The following is a 13,946-nucleotide window of genomic DNA, read 5'->3' on the forward strand; positions in this document are numbered from 1 at the left end:
GCGATCAGGATCATGGCCATTGTTATTGCTCATCCCCTCCAGCTATGGCCCTTTTGCAATCTTATTCCTTAGGCAACTTCTCAAACAGGTCACGTACAATCACCATTTTAATTTCCTGATCAGCCTGGCTTGAGCCATTATTATTCACCAGCAGGCTCTTGCTAGAAGCCTGGCCTCCAAGCTGCTAAATCCAAAGAATACTTTTTAACTATAATCTCATGGGACATCAGAAAAATTCCATATTCTTAAACAGTCTCTTTCTTTTGTTTTTAATGATACAATGCACTTCTTGTGTTTGATATTCTTTGCAGGCTTATTCTCCTCTTTCTGTCCCTTACAAATTAGAGCTCGTTAAACCCCACCATAGATCATTTTCTTAGTCTCTACTTAAGCAACTTCATTATTGTCCTGGCTTCCATTTCGTCATCTGTATGTTGGTGACTTATGCATTTATATCAGTCAAGGCCTCCCTCCCAACCTCTCCTCCCAACCTCTCCTCTCAATCTCTCCACTAGGGCGAGTGAAAGGCAGCTGACACCCACCACGTCCAAAGGCAGACTCATGATTTCCCTTCCACCTCAGACTTAAGCCCTTTCCAAAGTCTCACTCTTTATTATGACAACAGTCTTTCCAGATCGGTCAGAAATCTAGGGTCATCTTCGACAGTCCTATATCCATTCACATTTTTAGGCATTTTCCCTCATTTGGGTCATTTAACTGATAAGAGGTCTACAGTAGAGATATACAACTGAGCCTCATTATTTTGGATTCCATATTTGCAAATGTGCCTTCTGGCTAAACTGTATTTGTCACTCCCAAATCATGGCACTTTCCAGGTCATGTACAGATATGCACAGAGCAGTGGGAAATTTCAGCCCGGCACACAGGTCCAGCTGAGGTGGAACAGGCTGTGCCTTTCTGTTTCAGGTCTCGGACTGTAAGCTGTATCCTTTCCACGGTCAGCGTGGTGCCATGCTTTATGACTTCTGGTGATGCTGCTGTTTACAGTGGCCCCCAAGGTAGTGCCGAAGGGCGGTCTGTTGTCCCTCAGTACCAGACCACTTAGAATGTGTTGTGCCTTGTGGAGAAAATATATGTTAAATAAGCTTTGTTCAAATATGTGTTACGTTGCAGTTGGCCATGAGTTCAGTGTTAATAAAGCAATAAAACATATTAGATAAAGGATCTTTAAACTGACACACACATCAAGTTTATGTTTTGACCAGTTGACAAAATACTGTGACCAGGGGCTTGCAGGGACCCAAACCTTTGTGTCCCCTGGGAGCAATAGTTTGGTATTCACCAAAGTAGAGTTTGTGGTGACTATACAAAATGACTCTTGTGACTAGTGAGAGCCACTGTAGGTACAAGAACACATGTTGCAGTGGAAACACAGTGAAGGACAAAGTGATCGATTCTCTTTGAGAAGGCTAAGTGTCATAAAGGAGATGCACCTACAAGGTATCAAGAAGTTCATCAGGAAAACTATGTTCAATCTGCTAAAGGCAGTAGAAGATAGGGAAGTGACTAATATCCCAGCATTTGTTGCTTCAATTGAGTTTTTTAGCACACACAGAATTTTCAAATCACAGCACAAAAATGCGTTACATTGAAAACACATGTGTTTCCCAATTGCCTACAGAGCGTAAGCAGTTTAGGGAGCCATCCAGAAGTTGTGGGGCTTGCGAGGTCCGTCCCTGCCCAGCGGATAACTCAACCCTGGGAGACGCTGTCTCACATTGCCCTAGGGGTCAGCCTCTTCAGTCCCATTTGCCTTTATCCCCGTTTGGCCTGAGTTACTGATTTTTCACAAAGCTTCTCTGGGTCTCTAAGATACCATCTCTAAGATGGCATTCCCTGGTAATTTTCATAAAATACTACAGTCATGTTAATGATAGAAATACTACATTTCTATAACATTTGTACAGTGTTTTAACATTTTTCCAAAACAATTTGCACACAGCTACCATAAAAGTAGTAAGACCCCTAATTTACAGAAGGCAAACGAGATTCAGAAGTCTTAAATGGCTTGTTCAGAGTACACAGCTCATAAATGTAGTGGCTGAGGCTCCAACCCAGGGCTTCAGGCCCCAACGGTCATGATGATTCTGATGCGTGAGTGAATTTTGAGTTGGGTTTCAGAGTGCTGTGGATTTGAGCTGAGACGTCTCAAGGTCTTATGAGATGGGGGCTGGCCCCGGCCCGGAGCATCTGGCTCTTTGTTTTCCACTGCCATTTTAACCAGATGAGCTCAGCTTTTTTTTTTAAAGTGGTTATTCTATAGATATATACATTTATACTTTATATTTATACATAAAACTATTTAAAGAAACTATTTCCTCTGCTTTCAAAAAATGTAAAGCCTGTGGACATCATTGAAGATACAGAGGGAGAAATGATGTGAATGAAAGAAAAAAAAAATCTTTTCTTTCTGGGAGGAACTTGCTTGGTATTTAGTTTAACCTCTTGATGTTGATGAGAGCAAGGGAGGGAAATGGGAAATTAGTTCCCCAGACTGCTCTCTGACAAGAAAATCAATGGTTCAACTTAACTCAAGGCTGGAGCATTCACTTTCTGGGGTGGCAGCATAGGACGGGGGTGGGGCAGCATAGGATGGGGACGGGGCAGCATGGGATGGGGGCAGGGGAGGTAGGTCATAGGGTTTGAAACTAAAGGGATCTATCTGGGTTCAATTTCACTTTTGCAACTTGCTATCTCAGCAGCCCCGGTCAAGTTACTTAAGTTCACTGAGCTTCACATTCTTCATATATTATATGTGAATATATATATATATACATATATATTTATATTTATACATGTATATATATACATATTTTTTATACATGTATGTATCCGCACCTGAGGACAGGCTTTTTGATTTTAGAGAGAAAGGAAGGGAGAGGGAGAGGGAGAGAGACATCATTGTGAGAGAGAAACATCTTTTGGTTGCCTCTCGTACACGCCCCAACGGGATGGGACGGAAACCACATCCTAGGCATGTGCACTGATCAGGAATGGAACCTGCCACCTTTTGGTTTATGCGGTAATGCTCTACCAGCTGAGCCATACTGGCCAGGGCGACTCTTCATATACTAAAATGTGAGTGGTAATGTCTGTTGTTGGGGTTTCAAAGGGCCATTAAATAATGCTGTCATCTCCAATGTGTTTGCAACCCCTTGTAAAGCTGCAAGGATTACACAGATGGAATGCAAAACCTCATTTTTATTACCCTCAAGGCTGAATTAAAGAAATGTGTGACTGTATATCCACGTGGGCTTCTTCAAACGCCCTCACCGAATTCCATTTCCTTGGCCAGTAGGTTTCCCTGTCTCTCAGGAAAGGGGAACTGCTCCCCTGCAAGTTCATGCAGCTGAAGATCAGTGTCTCCCACTGAGGGAGGGGCCCAGAGCTGTTGCCAAATCCTTTCTCTGGAAGCCACCCACTGAGGAAGTCTTTCTCTCGACTTTGGGGAGGGGACAAAAGGGCTGGAGAAGGGCCTTGTGTGTTCAGACCACGGCACCCCGTTGGGACCTTTCAATGAGGTGTGATACGTAAAGTCCTTGGTCGATGCCCTGGGCACTGTATGTTCTCAATAAGAAGAGAATACATCGAGTTGGCAGAAATGAGCCCATAAGCCCAGACCCTTAGTCCACTACTCCTTCTTCTATGAATAAACAAATGAGTATATTACACAGGGTTGGGCAGTCTTTAGTATGGTTTAGAACTATATTTCCATCCACACTTCATCTTCTGCGGCGTAAAACCTGGAAGCAACTCAGGATCAACATAGTGAATATACTTCCTTAATTTGTCCACCCAGTGGGACCAGGAAATTCTGAGTGTGTGTGTGTGAAGCTGGTGAGGTAACAGGAAAGAGCAGGGTCCAGTAAAATAGATGTAAAAATACATGAGTCATTTATTAAATACCTGGTCCGCAAAGGTCACAGTGCTGAGAACATTCCATATATTATCTTTAGTTCTCATAATAATACTGTAGGATGGATGGGAATTATCCTTGAGAATGAAGAAACTCAGAAACTAGGTTTCAAAGCAGATAGTTCCCAAGCCTTGCCCCTCTCACCACTGCATTCTCTTCTAATATCTCATCCTTCCCCTGCTTTGGAGGGGGCGTACGTGGAAAGGGAGTGACTGTTCTTTAGATTTAATGGGAGACAGCAGCAGACTCTGCCTGTATAGGAAGTGCGTGGAGCAGGCAGAGGAATGCCGTTTAAGAAAGAATGGATTCTGGGTGGGTGGCAGTGATGCTGGGGTCCCCATGGTAGGACGATGTTCTCTCACTCGGATAAAGAGGATCCAGTGTCTGAGGCCACAGGGCCTCTTCCTGTTGAATGAGAAAAAGGGGGTGATCGGGAAATGACCTAGACCCAGTTTCCCAAAGGAATGGTTAGAGAAGCTGCCCCTGCCGGGGTTGGCGTCGCTCTGGCTGGGTGGCTGGCCCCCTGCAGGCAGCCTGAGCAGATCCCTGGCTCCACCTTCTCCCAGTCTGGCTTCGACATGGGTTTCTTTCTCTTGTCAGTACATTTTTATCTAAGTCTCGATGTGAATTGCCTTCAAATAGATCTGTCCTAAGTCGGATGCCAGCCTTCTTTTCTCCCTCCCACCCCCTTTCCATTCTTCCCTGGTGTGGCCAGAGTCAGGTCACCGGAGCCCCGGCACTGAGTCAGGAGACACTTTGAGGCAGAGACAGAGAACGAGTTTGATCGAGCAGGGTCTGGTTCAAGTCTTTCTAAAATCACTCTAACATGTTTTTTTTTTTTCCTGGCAGGAGACATTTCAACCTCCTTTCTATTAAAAATCAGACTTTTAATAAGCGTCATTAAGAAAGTAACATTTTTAGGGCGTGTTGATAAATGGTGACATTTATATAGTCCTGTCCTTGGTTCTCCACACAGAGGAGTGACCAGTAGGGAGTATAAACTTCTCAATATGTTTTCAAAGAGTCATTAAAACTAAAACCCAGTCACATTTGTGGCTTCTTCACTCCTGAACAAGGCCAGCCCACAGGCCAGAGGCGAAGGGCGTCAACTCCAACGTGTTGCCAGATGGTACCCTGTCTTCCATCTCAGCGGCTTGTTCCTTCTTATCTTGCTGCTGACACCAAGGGAACTTATCTGAAGTGGGAGGAAGGATTCCTCTGCCTATTGGTAATCAAGAGCCTTGGTCCTATCGGGAGTGAATTCAAGGTTGGGGGAAAGGTTTGAGAAAAACCACTTTCCCAGTGTTGCGTGAGACAGGCCATGGCATCATCGATGGCATTCTGCTCCTCTGTCTTTTTCCTCCTCGGTACCCTTTCCTTTCCTCAGAATCTTTCTTCAGACCGTGAAGTACAGCGATAAACAATGACCTTTGACATACTGTAAAACCAGAAAAATTTTGCTTTTATTTCCTTTTAAAGCTGTAGTTCTTTTTTTATGCTTTCTTACATTCCTTTCCTTCCTCTTGAGTTCCAATCTTTTCTTGTTGAGTGTGGCTGACTTCACTTGACTCACCCAAGTTCCAAACTGGACCCATTTCTATGGCTACCTCCATGACAGAGGCCATAAAGGGAAATCGTTGATTTTCCAACCATTCTTGCAGCTAGAATAATAATTTGATCCAGTTTTGGGCAGTTATAAATAAGTTGAAATTTTCCTGTTCCTCATGGTACATAAAATATAACCAGAGTCTACCCTTCTTCTTCTTTTTTTCCTGTCATAAAGAGAGACCTGATGTCTCAGCCTGAAGCCATTATCTTGTCAGCATGAGGTGATGGGCATAAGGGAAAGACTAAGAGCATCTCAGAGAGACTACTTCGGATATCACATCAAATTTTACTTGGTTTATTTCGTGTCTGCCTGACAGCTCTTTAAACACATGCATGTGAGCACACGCGTGTGGCACTGGCTAAGGTGAGTCACTGCGCTAGCGAGTTGGGATTTACTAGCAAACAAAGTAGACCCAGATTTCTGTCCTCAAGCCTGGAATTTAGCAGACAAAGATATTAAGCAATAGACATAATGAAAAACATAATTATATGGGAAGAAATAAATATCCCCCAAGAAAAAATAAAAACCAAAACCATTTCAGGGCTGTGGGGAGTGCAAAAGTAGTGTTTGGCTTCCTTATAAACAGGGTGGTCGGGATAGAATGCAAGTTCCACGTGGTAGGCACACAGGAGACATGCATGGGCGCCCAATCAATTTTTATTCTATAAATAAATAAACGAATAGTAAGTGAATCATCAGCAATTTGCCTCTAGATTTCTTGTTAGAGAAGGATGGTTAACTACATGTTTAATTTATAGTTAGTTTTCAAAAGTTTTGGTTAAAAGCCTTCCTAACTGATACACTGAATTCCATTCTTTCATAAGTTTTTCAGTGAGTATTTTGGTTTCAGAATATATTAATATTGCTTTTACTCCTGAATAAAAGCTAGGTTGGGGGGAGTTTTTCTTCCCCTTCAGCACTCTGTAAGAGTCATTTGAATACTTTCTGTTACCTATGGTGTCTAAGGGGGTTTGACTCTCACAACTGTGCTTCTTTAAAGGTCTCTAGACCGTTCTCTTTCATGAGGCTAATGTTTTCCAGTTTCCTTGATGGAAACTTCTAAAATTTCCATATCATGTGATTAGTTGAGTGTATTTACACTTATTCTGCTCAGAAGTATACTCTTTTGGGTATGCTTTTTTGTTTGAATTTGAGAACTCAATTTTTTTTAATTTTGAAAAAATTCAAATACTTCTTTCAAAATTGCTCTCCTTGTTCCCTCCCTCCTCACTCCTGTCCTTCTCTCCTTCATATCTCATAAATTCACTTTCATATTTTCCATCTCCTTATATGTCTGTGCTACTTCTGATTGATTTCCTCAGATCTATTCTGCAGTTTTTCATTCTTTCTTCCACTGTGTCTAGTCTATTACTTAGTGAGTTTTTGTTTCACCTACTGTATTTCTTCAGTTCTAGGAGGGTTTTTGGTTCATTTTAAAATCTACCTGCTATTTTATTTAAAAAGTCCCACTTTACTTATTTGACCTTTACCCTTATCACTAGTAGTCTATTGTCACTAGTAGTTTAGACATGAATTATCATGTTTACTCAGTCTACTGCCTCTTTAACAGTTGCAATCTTTGGGGGCTTTGTAAATTTTAAAACTATGATTCCATCTTCAATGGGAGTTGTCTCCCATAGGAGTCTTTCTTGTACCTTGGATTGAAGGAATCCCTATCAAAGTGTTTCACTTTATTCTGTGCATGAGATTAAAAAAAAGAAAATATACATAAGTGCATTTTTAGAAGTCTCAATGAAGAATCATGCCACAGTAAATTGATGTTAACACACCAAGCAATCCTTCTCAGAGTGACGCTAGGAAGCAGCGGTGGTGACTGGCTTGAGGGCTTTGGAAGAGAGCGTGGGTGAGGAGCTGCAGGCGAGCGATTCTGCCATCAGTGTATCCTAAGAGAGGGGTTTAGTTATTAAGTTCCACGAGGAGGCCTTTTTCATGAACACTGGCAAAGATGTCATAGAATGTTGTGGATTTAGTAGAAGAACTGAGACAAATGTGGGGCTTGAGGCCTATGAGAGTATGATTACTTAGCATGTTGGCAAGTGGGATGGTTCTAATATGGAAAAAGATTTCTGAATGGAGGAGGCCTGGGGATTCTAAAGATTCTAAGGTTAGCTTTCTAAAGCCATCCTGTAATCTGATTATGTGACCTATGGACCAATACCCTGTTGCCATTGAGAGCTGGAATCTAATTTGTCTAAGAAAATTGTGAGAATATACTACCGGCAACATTCCTGTTCCTCATGGTACATAAAATATAACCAGTGCTAATACTTCAGAATCCTGCCCTTACTACTTGCACTTGTTTTTAATTGTGCTCCACTGTGATTTGCACACCACGTGTATGTTCTTTGCCGAGTTACCACCTGAGACTCAGTTTCCTTATTTGTAAAGCCAGAATAGTTCTGTAGCTATTGTTAGGGCTGTTGGAGGATGAAATGCAATAATTTTCACAGAGTACCAGCACGGCATCTAGCCCCCAGGGAGAGTAGCTATTATTGTTATTATTTCCAATGTTCCGAGCTAACTCAATTGGCCAAGGTTTTTCTTCATGTAAATTTTACATCAAAGACACAATCCAAACATTCAAGTACCAGAAAGATCTGTTTCCCGCAAGAGCCACTGCAAAAACAAATAAACAAACAAAACACCCTATTTAGTGAGCAGAGTCTTGCATCATCCGCATCAGCAGCCCATAATGTGATAATTCTGTTCTGGACATGGTGCGCATTCTCAACTATGGAAAAACTTCATGACAAGAGAACCGATAAGGCTATTCCCTCAGCCCAGGCCTGTGATCCATCTGCACCATGAAAGCATGCAGCCCGAGAGCATGAGAAGGCCGTCTGAGGAATGTAGAAACAGGCAGAGCACAGACTACTTTTTAAGCACGCTAACAACTGGGATAGAGAGTAGCTGTTGCCAATGGCCCATGGAGAGAAACTATGAAAAATTGGAAATGTTAGAGCCCTACACTTCCCATAGTTAGATGCTGCAGAGATAGAATGGGGGGGGGTGTTAAAGGAGATCCTGGAACACTCAGTTTGTGTAGAGGAGTGAGGTGCAAAGGTCTTTACTTTTGACTCAAATGACCTGCGTTTGAATCTTACTGCTCCCACTGAGCCATCTCTCGGCCATGACCAGTTAATGCAAGCTCTGAGAACACCAAGCTGCGATCAATAAAAAGGGGACCGTGGTATCTATCTCAAAGAGCCATTCTGAAAACAAATCTCCATGGCCTAACTCCATGCATTCATTTGTTCACATACTAATTACAGAAACATTTCCGAAGTGCCTATATGTGTGAGGCACTGTGCTAGGATCTGGGGAAACTGAGATGAAATCAAATCTGATTCATCCGACTCCATTGCAAATTGGATTTTAAAGTGCTGTGAGTGCCATACGCTTTAAAACAAAGGGTTCTTACTTGGGATTCCTGGGTAAGAAATATTAAGTGGACAGCTGCTCTGATCGATTCCCAGGGATGCTCCCAAGTCATGTCTTCGGGAAGCCCTTCCTTCCACCTTTCAAAGTGAATTTAAAATGATTTTCATCAAAAGAGAAAATCAGTTGTGTCCAGTAACTGAGAAGTTCAAGGGTTGAGTTTGGCCACCAGAAGCTGAACCAAATGCTCAAACAGTGCTCTGAGGCCCGTTTCTCTTTTCCTTGGTGTTGCTTCCTGAGGAAGACAAGACAGCTCAGGGCAGCTCTGGGATTGTAACACCATCCAGGACCATGATCCCAGAGGAAAGAGGGCATCTCGTTCCCAGGGACTTCAGAAAAAGACCTGGGGAGTAACCGATTGGCCCGGCCCACTTCAGGTGTCCATTCCTCAGCCAGTCACTGTGGTCAGAAAGGGGAAGATCTCCGACTGGCCAAGCTGGCCAGCTGCTCCTCTCTGGAGCTAGGGATAAGAATTGGGTGAGGAATTTTTCAAGAAATGGTTCTGTAGACAAACTCGTATGCCTAACACATCTGCTCACAAGAGGACTTTTCCTTTCATTTTTCTTCTTCATCCCCAAGAGTCTCCGGAGGGTCACATCCTCTCCACAACTAACCATGTTCTTGCAATTAGAAACCAGTTCTATGTGGGCTCACAGATGGGAGAGCTGTCCAAGACACCTGTTAGAAATGTAGACAGAAGAACAGTTTAGACCCTAATCTTAAAGACGGACGTTGGCGTGGAAGCTTCAGTCATAGATTTGTCTTCGGTAAAGGACTTAGAAAGGGAATCTCACTTCGAGTTGAAGGAGATAAACTGTCTTCGCAAATATTCAGGGACATAAGTGTGTGAAGTGATGCCAACTCATTCCAGTTCATAGCTCCTAGGTTACTTCCTCCTTCCATGCTCTCTCCTTTTTCTGTCCCCATTCAAAGACGTGTGTAATGAATAGCACTTGCCCTCCGGGGCCAGCCCCTCCTGGTGGTGATGAGGTTCCTTCCGACACTAACACTGAGGCGCCGGCACACCTGTGCTGTGTCAGGCCATGGCAACCGGGAACAGAGAAAATATTCTGTATGGTGCTGGGCTGCTGCTGCTGGGTCCCCTGCTTTCCAGCCTCTGCGTTAGTTCTCTCCCGGTAACACACTATGCAACACTTTGTTTCTTTACAGTCAATAAATATTAATTCTTAAAAACGAAGGAAATATATAAATAGAGAGAAAACACAAGACATAGAATTTACCGTTCCCCAAATCCCAAATTAATATTTTAAGGTTTATCATCCCAGATTTTATCTGTGTAATTCCATTTGATTGAGAGAGGGGTTCCTAATGAGCTCATCTAATTTAAGAATAGCGGTCTGTGAGGCCGATTCTGTCACAGAAGCAGATAGGAAGGAGTAGGGAAAGTGTCTCTGGAGTGTGGGCATACTCAGGGCACCTTGCCACGTGCATCTCATACCCAAGGGGCCAGGTGTTTTTCCCTGAGCAGGTTTTCATTTTTCTTTCCTTCATACACTTAGCAAAGCCCACTAGTGCGGGTACTTGTTCCTTTTCTCCCTCCCTCACTGCCCTGTGATGGTGTAGTGCCCAACGACAGTGGGAGGGCTGGGCATCCTCCATTTGCCCCCCACACTCACCGGGCTCTTCTCCATCCTGTTCTGGAGCCTGCAGCCGAGAAGCTGACCTTCATCAACTCTATCAGTAGGTTCTCTTGACCTCTGACTTCTGGTCAGGTCCTGCCAATGGGAGGTGCAGGCATTTGAAGAGGGAGGTCTGTTTTCCTTTCTCTGCCCACTCCCAGGTAGGTCCAGTGTGTTGGCTGAATCTACCACAGATTCCGTTTCAGGCCCTCTCCTGGATTAACCACTCCCCCCACCCCGCCCCTTCTGGGTGGTAGAGGTGGTAATGGCTCCCCTCTGTGGCCAGATCCGGTTAATTCACTGCACTGTTGTTTTATTTCAATCCCATCCAAACCTTTGGAAAATCGTGAGTCCTTTCTTAAATTGTTTTTCAATGGCTCCATCTGGATGTGGGCTTGCTCCTCGCTGAGGTTCTAATGGATGCAGTAGCAGTTTGATAAAATTTAATTTCACATATATAAGAATTAAGGAGGACAGATCACACACATTCCACAGAGCTGCGGGAAGGGGCACCAAGACCACTGGTGGAAACTTCAGTGAAACGTAGCGCATGTTTGAAGGAGAAGGCATTGGAGAGATGTAAAGGTCTTACTGGTAGGGGTTCAACAGACACTGTTGAAATGAAACAGTTTCAGTTATTTCCATGCCACTGGGTTGCACATCCAGGGAATGGGCAGGCGGCGTGAACTTGAGGTGAAAGTGAGTCTTTGGGACTCGGCTACACACAGTCCGATCGGATCTGCCGTGCCTCAGATTTCCTTTTTCTGCTGAAAACCAAAAAGGCTCCCTTAGGTAATTTATAAGGCCTCTTTCAACTTCAAAATTCCGTGATCAGCGTTTCCACAATGGGGCAGGTGGGGGGGGGGTGGCGACTATAGAAGTCCTAGGAAGGATGAAAAGGACACCTTTGCTAAAGCTGCTGTCTTGTCAGTCTCTCCATGGCCTGGACTTTGGGTCAGACGGGCCCACAGGCCCCACGCCCCAGTGTCCGCCCAAAGACAGTGCTGGGTTTCTTGCAGGAGGGGACCGAGATTCCTTCTTCGTCGAATTCTCCAAGAAGGAAACAGGAATAATCAAAGTGCTCAATGATCTTTCAGAAAATGAAGAAAATAAATGTGGCAGAATTTCTGGCTCCTCCTGGTCACTGCCTTCAATCCTATTTTGACTCTGTATTTTCCTGGCTCTTAACCCTTTTTGAGTAAATTTTCTGTTCCTGGGCCCACATTTTCTTCTTGGAGCCCACGGTGGCTTTGGCTTCTCCAGAACTGGCCCCTGTGACATTTGCCTTCACACACTGACTCTACCTACTTCTGGAAACAACACCCCCGAACACGACCCTGGAGATGCCACCTAGAAAGCAAACCTTAACAAAAATCTTCCAATTCCGTGCAAAATGGATCTCCCTCCACCTTCCAGCCTCATCTCATTTCCGAAGTGTACCTCATCCCTCACTCACATTCCCTTCACCCCACGTGAAAGGGCGATGGTTTTCTGAGTGATTAAACTGCTTAAAATATCCAAGTTTCCTCAACAACAAAGAGCCACAGTTAACTTCCCCTGGGAAGCTGACACACACTGCCACAGCAATTGCTCAATACGTATGCTAATAAAGAGACTGCTACGTTTTCATCAGCTTCTGTTTCCCTTTCTCTGCTGGGCACTGGCTGGACTGCCTTTCCCAGACCCCTTTGCAGTTAGGTGGGGCCATATGACTGAGTTCCAGCCAATGGAATGTGGGCACCTCAGATGCAAGCCACAGACAGGCCTGGTCCCTAAAATCTCCCACACTAACCTCAATGTTCTCTCCTCTTATTGCTGTTTGAATGCAGGGTATTCAGGGATGGATTCTGAGGTCCTTGGGGATATTGGAGCCAGTAGATGGACCAGTCTGAGTCCCTAAATGATAGCCCGGTCACTAGATGAAAGAGCCTGGGTCCTTGAACGAAATACAGCGCCCCCTACCTGCTGACTTTCACTGGAATGTGACATTAACAAGAGAGCATTTATTGTGTCCAGCCACTGAGATCTGGGGGCTGTTTGTCATAGCACTTGGTCTCCCTTGACTAATGCAATACATCCACTTACCCCAAACGTTGAGGCTTCATACCAGCCTCCTTGAATCTCTAGGCTGGTGCTTCTCATGGGAAACATTTGATCGATTCTAAAATAAAATTCTACCAAGAAGTACATATTTAGACAGAAACATTTCCCTTATCTATTTTTCCTATGGTGTGTGTGTGTAAGGTTGAGAAAGAGTCGTTCAGTGAAGGAAAGAGATTGGCTTTAATGTCTAATAATCTGGTACATGCTGTGACAACTAAAATGACCCAAATAGAAAAATAGCATGAGAGAAATGGGGAAAAGCAAGCTGTCCCCAGGAGCTCTGTGGCGATATCATTGTCTATTCTCCCAGCCTGGGCTGTTTTGGGCAGAGGCTCCAACTTAAGACCTATCTAAATTACAGTTTTCCCCTGGAGAAGGGTTTTTAGAGAGGGATTTAACATTAGGAAAGAACAGAGAGGTTTCTGCCCTGTGCAATGGGCCAGCGAGGTCATGTCCAAGCCCTGAGCTAGGAAATGCTTCCACTGATTAGCTACCAGCCAGGTGCACTTTCAGTAATTTTGTTCGATTCATCCCATCAGCTGCTGCTCAGGACATGCTACCCCAGAGAAACATCAAGTTGTTTCCCCGTTGGTTTTGGTCATTTCTCTGAGAGCTATCATAAAGGACTTAATGGGAAAAAACAAGGCGAGACAACTTCATTTTGTCCTCTGTGTTTTTGTGCTCCATCAATAACCCGCCTTTTCTTCTGCCGTGTGCAGTGAGTTGGCTACGTTACCACAGCTGCGGTAACCCACTGGACTATGGGAAAGCCCAAACCCACCGCATCTGGGGATGATGCCAAAGGCCCTTTGACATTGTTTATCATGGGGTTTCTCCCGAAAAAAATTATTACTCTGTGAAACCAATACGGCTCCATTAAATTGTAAATCAGTCCATCACAAAAGGCTGGGAAATAGCCTTTTTATTTGCTTCTCATTTGAGCATTCACAGTGGAGCTGGAAGAGGACTGTTATTAGTAACAACATTTGCTGCCAGTTTTTCATAGACCGAAGGTTCCTGACCTTTCTAGAAAGAGAGCTCCCATGTCTCCAAAGTCATGAGAGCCTCCGGGGACAAGGGTGGTTGAGACACACGTATCCTTGAGTAGAAGTATAGACTTGGCCATTCTTAGTGTGACTTATGGAAGGTCACTGAAGCTCTCTAAGCCTGTTCCCTCATTTGGAAACTAGTGATAGCA

The 13,946-nt window shown here is 44.0% G+C and overlaps 1 protein-coding gene and 1 long non-coding RNA gene across 2 annotated transcripts in view; both read right to left on the reverse strand.

The window, feature by feature from the left end:
* C1QTNF7 (C1q and TNF related 7) overlaps positions 1 to 13,946 on the reverse strand; it is a 232,775-nt gene that overhangs the window by 156,388 nt on the left and 62,441 nt on the right. The window lies entirely within an intron of this gene.
* On the reverse strand, positions 4,765 to 10,828 carry LOC139440860 (uncharacterized). Its single transcript, XR_011651142.1, has 2 exons — positions 10,643 to 10,828; positions 4,765 to 9,683 (listed from the first exon to the last, which is right to left on the reverse strand). It is a non-coding gene; the product is annotated as an uncharacterized lncRNA (long non-coding RNA).

The sequence above is a fragment of the Desmodus rotundus genome, chromosome 4, assembly GCF_022682495.2.
Source record: "Desmodus rotundus isolate HL8 chromosome 4, HLdesRot8A.1, whole genome shotgun sequence".
In the NCBI taxonomy this organism is placed as follows: Eukaryota; Metazoa; Chordata; class Mammalia; order Chiroptera; family Phyllostomidae; genus Desmodus; species Desmodus rotundus.